This window comes from Danio rerio, chromosome 10 (genome assembly GCF_049306965.1).
Source record: "Danio rerio strain Tuebingen ecotype United States chromosome 10, GRCz12tu, whole genome shotgun sequence".
NCBI lineage: Eukaryota > Metazoa > Chordata > Actinopteri > Cypriniformes > Danionidae > Danio > Danio rerio.
The window spans coordinates 17,113,986-17,125,627 of NC_133185.1; positions in this window are offsets into that span (position 1 = coordinate 17,113,986).

Consider the following 11,642-nt stretch of genomic DNA (forward strand, 5'->3'; position numbering starts at 1 on the left):
AATAATACAGGACAAATAATACAGGACATCCGATACAATATAATATAATACAATACAATACGATACGACACATTTTAAATATATTAATATGTCTTTAAGTACAACAGTTTTATTTTTAAGAATACATGACAAAAAATACAGAACATATGATACAATAAGATACAATACAATACAATAGGATATGATACGATACATTTTTATTTTACTATTATAAGTCTTTAAGTATAACAGTTTTATTTTTTAATAATACAGGACAAACGATACGATAATATACAATATGATACAATGCAATACGATACGATACCATACATTTTTATTTTATAAATATGTATAAGTCTTTGAGTATAACAGTTTAATTTTTGACAATACTGGACAAACAATGCGATACTATGCCATATGATACATTACAATACAATAAAATGTTTCCTTTTATTAATATGTTTAAGTCTAAATATAACAGTTTTATTTTCAGTAATACAGGACAATTAATACAGGACATTTGCCAGTGCTGGGTTGCAGCTGGTAGGGCATTCGGTGCGTAAAACATATGCTGGATAAGTTGGTGGTTCATTCCGCTGTGGCGACCCTTGATGAATAAAAGGACTAAGTCGAAGGAATAAGAATGAATGAATAATACAGGACATATGAAACTATACGATACATTTTTCATTTATTAATGTAAGTCTAAGTATAACAGTTTTATTTTCAGTAATACAGGACAATTAATACAGGACATACGATATGATACAATACATTTTTCATTGTATTATTCTGTATAAGTTTTTAAGTATGACAGTTTTATTTTCAGTAATACAGGACAATTAATACAGGACATATGATATGACACGGGGTGCAATACACTCTTCATTTTATTAATATGTGATAATGTAATAAAACCGTTTAATGTTAAATATACAACACAAATTATACTTGACAAACGATTTGAGACAATACAATAATATCTACATGGTGTCCAGCATAAATGTGACCCCTGCTTTGAAATATTTTTTTGATCAATTTCTCAGTGAGTATTAACAATATACGCAGTTTAATTAAACTGTAATATTCATAAAGATAAATGTGTGGTCACCTAACATCTTTAGGATGAGAAAAATTATAGATTTGGATTCAAATAAGGTGTTGCAAAAATGATTACGTCCTACAAGAAAATCTTATATTTTGTTCCCCTGGATTTTTCCTGCGTTCTCAGAATTAAAGCTACACAAGAGTCTATACCTTACAAATACATATTACCAGATGTGGAAAGGGTACATTTGTAATCACGTAAAAGTATGGTTATATTGCTAAAATAATTTTAAAAAATAGTAACAGAAGTATGGTTCATTCCGCTGTGGAGACCCCGGATTAATAGAGGGACTAATCCGACAAGAAAATGAATAAATGAATGAGTAACAGAAGTACTCTTCTGAATTTTCTTTAAAACTGCTCCAATTAGATGTTCATTCATTCATTCATTTTCTTGTCGGCTTAGTCAATTTATTAATCAAGGGTCGCCACAGCGGAAGGAACCGCCAACTTATCCAGCACATTTTTATGCAGCGGATGCCCTTCCAGCCGCAACCCATCTCTGGGAAACATCCATAAACACTCTTACACTACGGACAATTTAGCCTACCTAATTCACCTGTACCACATGTCTTTGGACTGTGGGGGAAACCGGAGCACCCAAAGGAAACCCACATGAAAGCAGGAAGAACATGCAAACTCCACACAGGAACGCAGCCGAGGATCGAACCAGCAACCCAGCAACCTTCTTGCTGTGAGGCGACAGCACTACCTACTGCGCCACTGCATCACCTCTACGATTAGATACTATTTTTTTTTTATCTGATTTTGGGGAGACCCATTTAATATATAAACACATCCATCCAAGTACTTATATATTGATAACTAAAAAGAAAAACGTATATTAATATTAACTGTCCAGAGAGAGATTTGTACCTTTTTTTCTAAAAGTGTGTTATTTATATTTTTTGTGTGTGTGTTTTCAGCTGTTCATTGGATTGTGCCTTTAAATTATTGTTATGTTCCATCAATATTAAAATATTTTATTGATAGAAATGTAGCATTCCTTTAACTATATCATTAAAGAGCAGTTCAAATGATTTATTTACTTTAATGGGGTAAAACATAAGAAATATATGAGCAATTCTGGGGATATGGATTTGACATTTGCAGTAAAAACTTTATTCTTTATTCTCAGAGAATGTATATGTTAACAATATATTAAAACTTCCGTTTATATAACATGTACTGAAAAAAATATAGATTTTCCTTTTTTTTTTTTTTTTTTTTTGCATTCATGAGGAAAAGCTTTGTTATGGATCTGACCAATGCTAAACTGGCACGTGTGGGACTTTAATAATTTAAAATTGTTTGAAAATGTTGACAGAGACATTTTTGGGTATTTTTACAGTACTTTGAAAAGCAAGCCTGCTCAATCAATTCAGAAAGGGTTTAGCAATTTTGGGAAAAAAAAAAAAAAAAAAAAAAAAATATATATATATATATATATATATATATATATATATATATATATATATATATATATATATATATATATATATATATATATATATATTTATATATTTATATATATATATATTTTATATATATATATATATATTTTTTTTTTTTTTTTTCCATGGCAAGGTTGACATTTGCATAGAGTTGCTCACATAATTTAATCAATTATTATTTACATTAATAAAAAAGAGTAGATAATTAAGCTCTTTTGCAGTTTATTGTGCTATTTTTAGTATTTTATCATTTATCTATTTTTATATAGAAATAAAAGCAAAAGTCTTGTATCGCAGTATGCAGCTCTGTAATGCAGAAATGATGAGCAGAAGCGCCATTCTGAGAGAGAGAGAGGTTTCTTGCTGAATTGGGATTACTACACAACACACTGAATATTTCTCAAGGTTACAACAAATAAGAGCTAATTTTATGGCATTAGCAAACACAGAAAAATTAAATAACATTTTAAGAAGAAAATTTCAAAATGATCGCAACAGCAGCAAGATTTCAGCCTGCTACAAACTAAGACTCCTAGGCAGTGGACAAAACTAAAGCAAGATCCTTTCTTAACATGTTTTACAAGGTTATTCATTTATTTATTTTAAAAGACATCTTAAGTAACTCTTCTTGTGTGCTTATTTATTTTACACATCTATTCTTGTTTTGTTTTTTATATATGTATTAAATAAGTGTTATTAAGTATTATTGTTATTAAGTATTATATTTTTATCCATGTTATAGATAATGCTTTGGCAATACTCTGCAAGTCATGCCAATAAAGCTCATTAGAACTGCAATTAATGAGAGAGATCCCCTGTATTTTTTATGTTATAAGTATCTGAATACCTAAATATTTCTTTGTGTAGTACCTGCCGTCCCGCACACTCAGAAAAAAAAGTACACAGTGGTACAAATAATGTTCTTTAAGGAACAGTTTTGTACCTTTGTAAGTTGTACCTGGTTCAGAAAAGACCTCTTGTGAGACTCTCAATTGTTCTCATAAAAAAGGTACATACATTTTGAACAACTTCTGTATTACAATATCTATGAAAATAAATATGACTGGAAAGGCAAAGTGATTCTATGAATAAGTTCCATATTAAAACATGAATCATCATTTAAAAGCATATGTTTAAAGAAACTCATAAACATTACATTCTGTATACTAAACGATTAAGGCATTTTTAATAAACATTTGGTAAGCATTTTCTGATAAATTCAGTTTCTTTATTGATATCTGCACCTTTTGGCATATGCTTTCCACTATGCACATGAGCTGGCAAAAGTCCTGCATATGCAAAGTGTTCATGAAGACATTTTAGTATTGTAATAGTAATCAAACATTGTGCAAATCTTGTTACAATACTTTGCATAATTCTATTTCTATTTTAAAATTAAGTAAATTAAATGAACTTTTAAGCTTACAAAGATATTGTGTGAAAATTGGAAATTGAAAATTGTATTATACATGGGAGAATGTATTACTAACATTTTTGTAAAGTGTTGTGAAATGTTTAGCATTTGATTTATGTTAAAGTAATTTTAATATTATTTATTGTAAATTAAAAAGGTGCATTTACACAAAATTTTAACAGTTTTTTTGTAAACTGAAACATTGTTTAAAAATGTATTTGAGGTTTTATATTTACTGAACATAAACTGACAGATTTTGGATATACTGTAGCAAAATGCCTTTAAATCTTGTCACTCTAGTGGTACCTTCATGGATCAGATTTGTACCTTTGATAAAGGTACAATATTGTATCTGCTGGTTTTAAAAACCAAAGGTACATTTTAGCTTCCCATGGTACAAATTGTGTCCTTAAAAGGTACAAACTGCAATGGTCCACATTTGCTTATTTGTCCTAAGGTACAATTTTGTTCCATAAAAAGGTGCTGCCCCACTGACAAGGGTTTGTTCCTTCTTTGCTACAACATTGTACCATTTTTTTGGAGTGCAGATTAACATTCATCACATAAAAAAAAAAGAATACTTATTATTTGTTTTCAGCTTTTGATTTGTAATTTATGAATCTCCAAGGTTCTCACAATTTCAGTGAAAAATATTTGTTACTCTTTTTTTTTCAATTGGATTTCATTTTTTTAATCTACATATTTTGAATGAACTAAAAGTGGAAAATTAACATCATATTTCATTTTTGCATAAACTATATCTTTGAATAAATTTGACTGAAAATTTTTAATGATTTGTGTTTACATGCACACTCCTAACCCAATTATGCTTAATAACCCAACAATGCACATGGTCATGTCAAAGTGTCAATATTGTATGTTTTTGTGTCAATGCAAATTCAAATTAATGTGTGTGTGGTAGAAACACATGTAATTTAAAACACAATACTTTGATCACATCGGTCACACAACGAGAGTGACTTCAGTGGTACATAAAACAAAACAAAAAAACTATCTGGAAATGTCAGAAGTAGAACTGAGAGACATGATATGAAATAAAAAAAAACATGTTTGAAGGAAAGTGGCAAGAAGAAAAACACTGTTTGACGCATTAATCCCGCTGTGTGTGGTCTCGGGCTCGTCAGAAAAATCGAGTTTATTCCCTGGGCCTGGACTCCATCCATTTTCTGCCTCCAATCAATATTTATGAATCCCCAAGGATTTTGCGGAATAAAGCACATAAACAATCAGCGCTGTAGATGGGCCCAGAAACACTCAAACACTGCATTCAGAGCCAGAGGCCTTCATCAGGACGACCGGCTAAAGCACAAAGTATTGCGGGACAGGATAGGTCAATCTAAAGTAGTGGTGTCACGATATTGGTATTTCTAACTTCAATATGATACCTTAATATTTTTCTTAATCATTTGTGTGTGTATTAATTTCTTCATTTGAAAAACAATTTTAAACCCTGTAACATTCTATCTATTATAATTTTTACATTTAAAATTACTGAAACTACAAACCAGTGGTGTAAAGTAACAAATTATAAATACTCAAACTACTGTAATTGGGAAGATTTCCTCAGAAATTGTAATTTACTAAGTAGTTTATGAATGTGTACTTTTACTTTCCCTTGAGTAAATTTTTCAACACAAGCTTATTCTGAAAACTTAGTCCCGTGGATGTTTCTGGAGACCGCGAATTATGTAGCCGGAGGTACGTATGGCTGCCTTTCATTTTTTAAGCGAACGCCACGGGGCGGTATGATCTTTTTCTGAACAGCTTTTGTAAATCGTCAGTCGGGTTTAGGGAAGTAAGTGGGTGGGTCGGTCGATTGACCGGTCACCCAGTCGATCATTCAGTCATTCAGTCGGTCGACAGCGACCTCTGGTGGGTTCACGCGAGAACAGCGTGGGCGCAAATGACACTCGCGAGAGACATTCGACATGCGAAAAAGCGCACACAGAGGCCTCTCGCTGCAAAACTGCAAAAATATGTACCTCTTGGTATGTATTTTGCGGTCTCCAGAAACATTTACAGGACTACGTTTTCAGAATGAGCCTGGGTTGACATTTTTGGTGCTTTAACTACAATTATATACTTCAACCTGCGGCCACTACTTTAATGTTTCTTCTCCATGGGGATTATAAAAATCAGTCCTGTGATTCCTGTCCAATAGAATCATACAGAGAAGGTAAATCCCATCATAGTACAATGAACTACCTCAAGACATGGCGATTTATAATTGCAGCAAACTGCATTGAAAGTGTCCATAAGATGTAAAAAAAAAAAAAAAAAAAAAAATGAACACGCAATGACCCAGAGACTGTTTAGATCAGGGGTGGCCAACCCTGTTCCTGGAGAGCCACCTTCCTGCAGATTTCAGTTGCAACCCATATCAAACACACCTGCCTGTAATTGTCACGTGGTGTTCAGGTCCTAATTAATTGGTTCAGGTGTGTTTGATATGGGTAGCAGCTGAAATATGCAGGAAGGTGCCTCTCCAGGAACAGGGTTGGCCACCCCTGGTTTAGAAGATGACGGATGTTTACCGAAAGTTGTTCGAAATAGCCTTAAAAACCCTGCAGGCACAAAACGTCTAAATGATGTCAGATTGATGTTGTACACAAACGTCATGGGGACGTTGCATTTTGTTTGGAAATGAAAATCGGGTTGACACCAGAACTCAACATCCAACCTAAAATTTAACCAAATATCAACAACTAATGATGTTAAAGCTTGACGTTGTGTGGACGTGATCACTATGACATTCAATACGTATCAATATGACATTGGTTTAAGATGACACTTTCTAACACAACCTAAAATCAACCAAATATCAACATAATTTGATGTCGTGATTGGACGTCATAATAGACGATGGCTTGAATTTTGGTCACCTGACATCATGACCTAAATCTAACCTGATAATAGTGTCTTATAGCATTGTGTGCCTGCTGGGCAACAACTAAATGCACTACAGAATATTACGTTTACACATATCCGCAAATTATATGTACACTGCATCCGGAAAGTATTAATTGCGCTTCACTTGTTCCACATTTTTTATGTTACAGTCTTATTCCAAAATGTTTTAAAAAATATCAAATATTTATCTGATGCATTTTTACAGCACACATTTACAACACTTACATATTTTCATCCCTAATATACTAAAAGGGTAGTAAATTTACCCAGAGTTTATCGTTATTTAAAAAACAATTCAAAGATTTTTTTTTAAATATGTGTCAAAAGAACTCCAAAAGCCACTCCAAACTCAAAGGCAAATGGTTAGACATTGATTGTAAATTATCAAAGCACCCCCCCCCCCCCCCCCCCACCACCACCACGAATTAAAACAATAATTTGAATAACCCAAAAATGAACAATGTGTGCTAGCAAAATAAACATTAGATATTTGAAATTTACTTTAAACTATTTTATTGCACACATTCCAGCCAATCAGAATCAAGAATGTCAACAAAACAATTAATAAATTATTTAATAAAATAAATCAATTTATTCCATAGTCTGTTGAAAACAATACATTTTGTTGTTTTGTTTGTGATGTTTGCAGTCACTTTTAAAGAAAAGTATTTCTCTTTGCTTACTTTCAAGATTAAATATGCTTATTGTCTTTTATTTTGACGTTGTTTAGCCTATTTTTTGAAGATGATGCAAATTAGAACTCAGCACTTAGGCGATGAGAGAGTAAGACAGACTTTGAAAATAAATAAATCTAGAAACTGTGAAACGAGCATCTGCAAATTCTGGATAAATGGACAAAGTGAAACTGTGGCAGGACAGAATAGACTGGAGTAGCTGTAACAGAATTATAAATACTTTCAGCAGCCGGAATGAGAGTGAATGACAAAAGCGAAAGAACAGCAGCAGGTATTAATACTGCATAAAAGGATATATTTCGTATAATATTCGTACATCGTGAATCATACTTTAAATGTTTCAGTATCGATACCTATTGAAATATCAATAGTCTTGATAACACTAGTCCACTTGGATTATTAGAGGAATGAATACAAGATGATGAGATGATGTCGGTTTGTCTGCTCTCTTACTGTGAGGGAATTTGTGTGTCTGTACATATAGATGGAAATTCATATTTTTGTAAGTGAAGAACTTAATGATGCAGGAAAAAAGGTCTGGCAGATCATTGGGGGATTTGTATTACATTGGCTGATTTTGTACGCTCCACAGCATGCTTGTATTGCTCTTTAAAAATAATAGGACACTTAGATTATATTGAAAATATTCAGCTTTGAAATGAAATCTTCTTAATGTTAGTTTTTGGTGGCCTTTGTTGAATTGCAATAATTAAGAGTGTGTGCGGTTTTGTCATTTCTGTGTTTCACTTCACCATAAGTTAACTTTATAAATTGTTAAAATAGGATATAATTGAATATTTACAATAAGCTATATCAAATAACTGCATGGATATATTATAAAAGTTATTAGTATTACTTCCCTTCTGAAATACTTCACTTCCCCAAACGTCTGGGTAACACTTATTTCGATGGTCCATTTGAGTATTAGTAGACTGTCTGCTTAATATTTGTTGATGCTCCTTCAACATACATTTAACTGACTATAAGAAACTTTGCAAGCACATGTCAACTTATATTAATCCTAACCCCAACCTAGCAGTCTACTTATAGTCTAATGAGAATTAGTTGGCATGTAGATGCATTGTAATTTAAAATTAACAATACGGACCGTCAAAATAAAGTGACCAACGTCTGCACTAAAATGAAATAGTTATTGTATCCATATTTCATTTGTTCTTTTAATTTTTATTTTATTTTATTTAGCTGATTTATTTTCTTTGACAAGTAAAATACATTAAATTTCAATTATTTTGTTCATTTAAATACATAAAATAAATAATAGGATTTATTAGACACTTAAATTATGTGTACTTAAAAAGTAATTCAGACATACTAGTGTTCTCAGGCCCATAGTAAACTGTATTAATATTGCATTAAAATGATTAGTTTTAGTGCCTAGAATTATAGAAAAGGCACTATGTTATGTTCTTTTTTATTATTAGGTTTTAAGAGTACAATAACCATAACATTTGGATGACATTAAGTACACAAATAAACAAAAAAATTAAGAAATTTAAATAAAAGAAAAAAAAACAGGGTACAGAGGCAAAATTATCAAATTAAATAATGTTTACAAAGACCTTATAAAATGTTTTTACACTTTTTTTTTTACTATACACATTTTGTAATGTAATAATTAAACAATTCAACCAGTCAAAAAGATGTGCTGCAGATTAGGTAATGATAAAGAAAATTTACATTTGTGAATATACAGTAATATTTGCCCATTTAAATAAATAAATTGCCTATAAATTCTGTTATGTTTGTCATGAGTAAAGTAACAAATTATATCAAACATGGAAAAATCGATGTTAAAAGACCACTTTAACATGTGGGCATTTGACAAAAAAATGATCAGTTGATTCAATATTTGAGTTACAAAAGACACAATCTGAATTAGGATTACCAAATTTAATAAACTGAACTTCAACTCTGAAATCTGGACTGACACAGTTTCAATTTACTAGAACTTTTATGTTAAGCTGCTTTGACACAATCTACATTGTAAAAGCGCTATAGAAATAAACATGGGTTGAACAGAATTGAAATTTAGATACAATTTCATTTGTGGGGTAGATATTTAAGTGTAATTCGTTAACTTTGTTGGGAACAGAATATGTAAGGTTAGAGCCAAGCTTTTTTCCAATTAATTTTATTTATGATAGAATTGAAAGATTTTATATATGTATATGTTCCTTGTATTTTATTTCAGGCATTAGTGACATTTTTATAAAAATTATCAAAGCTAGTAAAACTAAAATATAAATCAAATTAATATACAATATGTTATCTTTATTAATATAGACTTTGGATTTCACCATACAGTCTCAGAAATAAGGGTACACAAACTGTCACTGGGTTGGTACCTTTTCAAAAGGAACAAATTTGTGCCTGAAAGGTCCATATTAATATCTTAAAGGAACATATTAGTCCCTAAAATGTACAAAAGTGCTCCTCTTTAAATTTTTCAGGTACTAATATATAATTTTGAGGCACCAAAATGCACCCTTTAAGTACAAAAGTGTACCTTTTGAAAAGGTACCACACCAGTGACAGTTCGCGTACCTTTATTTCTGAGAGTGTAGTGATCTAACACAGTTAGTCAATTTTGCATTGAAATAAATTACTAATTGTAATAGTTTGGTGCCTCTTAATGAAAAATAATCAGAACATATTTGTTAAATTTCCTTTCTTATTAAAATTAAATACATTTAATTTTATTAAATTGTATATGTTAAACTTTTATAACATTTATCAAATAAAAATGTTTTAAGTTGATATTTACTCCTTTTTAGATTATCTGCTGGCTAACTATCTTGATTCTTAAGCTGAGCAATAATATGAACACATATTCATTGTTTATTTTAATTTATATATTTTTTTATTTATCTTTATTTTTTCTTTCTTTATTTCTTTATTTATTTTTACTTATAATTATGTTTATTTAGTTTTTTCAATAGGAAGTCCTGTTGAGGGAGTGAAGTGTTTATTTGGGGTAATGTTAACAACAACATGGAAGTAAAATTAAATATGAATGTTGTAATTGATATTCTATACAGAAAACTAAATAAAAGAATACTGAAATAAATTAACATTTCCAACATCCAATTAACATGCTTTAAATAAATATGAAGCCCTTTTTAGATTATCTGCTGGCTAACTCTCTTGATTCTTAAACTGAGCAATAATATATGAATATACTTTTTATGTATATCTTTATTATTATTATTAATATTTATTTATTTTACTTATTAATTATGTTTTATTTAGTTTGTTAGTATGTTTTATGTAGTTAATTGGGAAGTTATAGGCTGTTAAGAGAGGAACGTGTTTATTTGGGGTACTGTGAACAACAACATTGAAGGATATCCCATGTAGAAAACCTAATAAAAGAAATTTCAAATAAATTAATATTTAAATATAACAAATTATAACAAGAGAAATTACAAATCTGAAATCACAAATGCTTACATCAAAATCCTAATAAATCATGAAATAACATATTAATAATATTAATTTGTAAAAACGAAACAAACATATTTGTGTTTAAAATTGAAATACACAACAAAAATGGGTGTTAGTCAAAGTTTTCACTAATAAATGACTCATACAATTGACTATTGATTTAAAAACGTGTAATTTTTACCAAAACAAACTAACAGACTTCTTGTAATTTCATTTACAAATATTTAAAACATCATTTTCACAGTGCATGTTAATAACACATCATCCTTCATCCTGCCATCAGCGCATCTCCAGCGTGACAGAGCCCTCCGCAATTAATTGATTAATTAACAATTAATTGTGTTTTTATCTCCAAAAGTGATATTTGTCTCTGCGCTGCTCCTTTTTGTTTTAGAGAGCACCTATCAGTTGTGCAGGTGCAAACATGGCATGTAATTAACATGTCATAATCAAAATGACTAAGTTTGACACATTGTAATCACTGCATGGAGATTAGCCTGTAGCCAGAGGCCATCCATGCGGCCTGTTTTAATATCATTTGCATAATGAAAGCCCAGCGCCAGTAATAGCTTTGCTTTCTCTTATTATCATAATTTC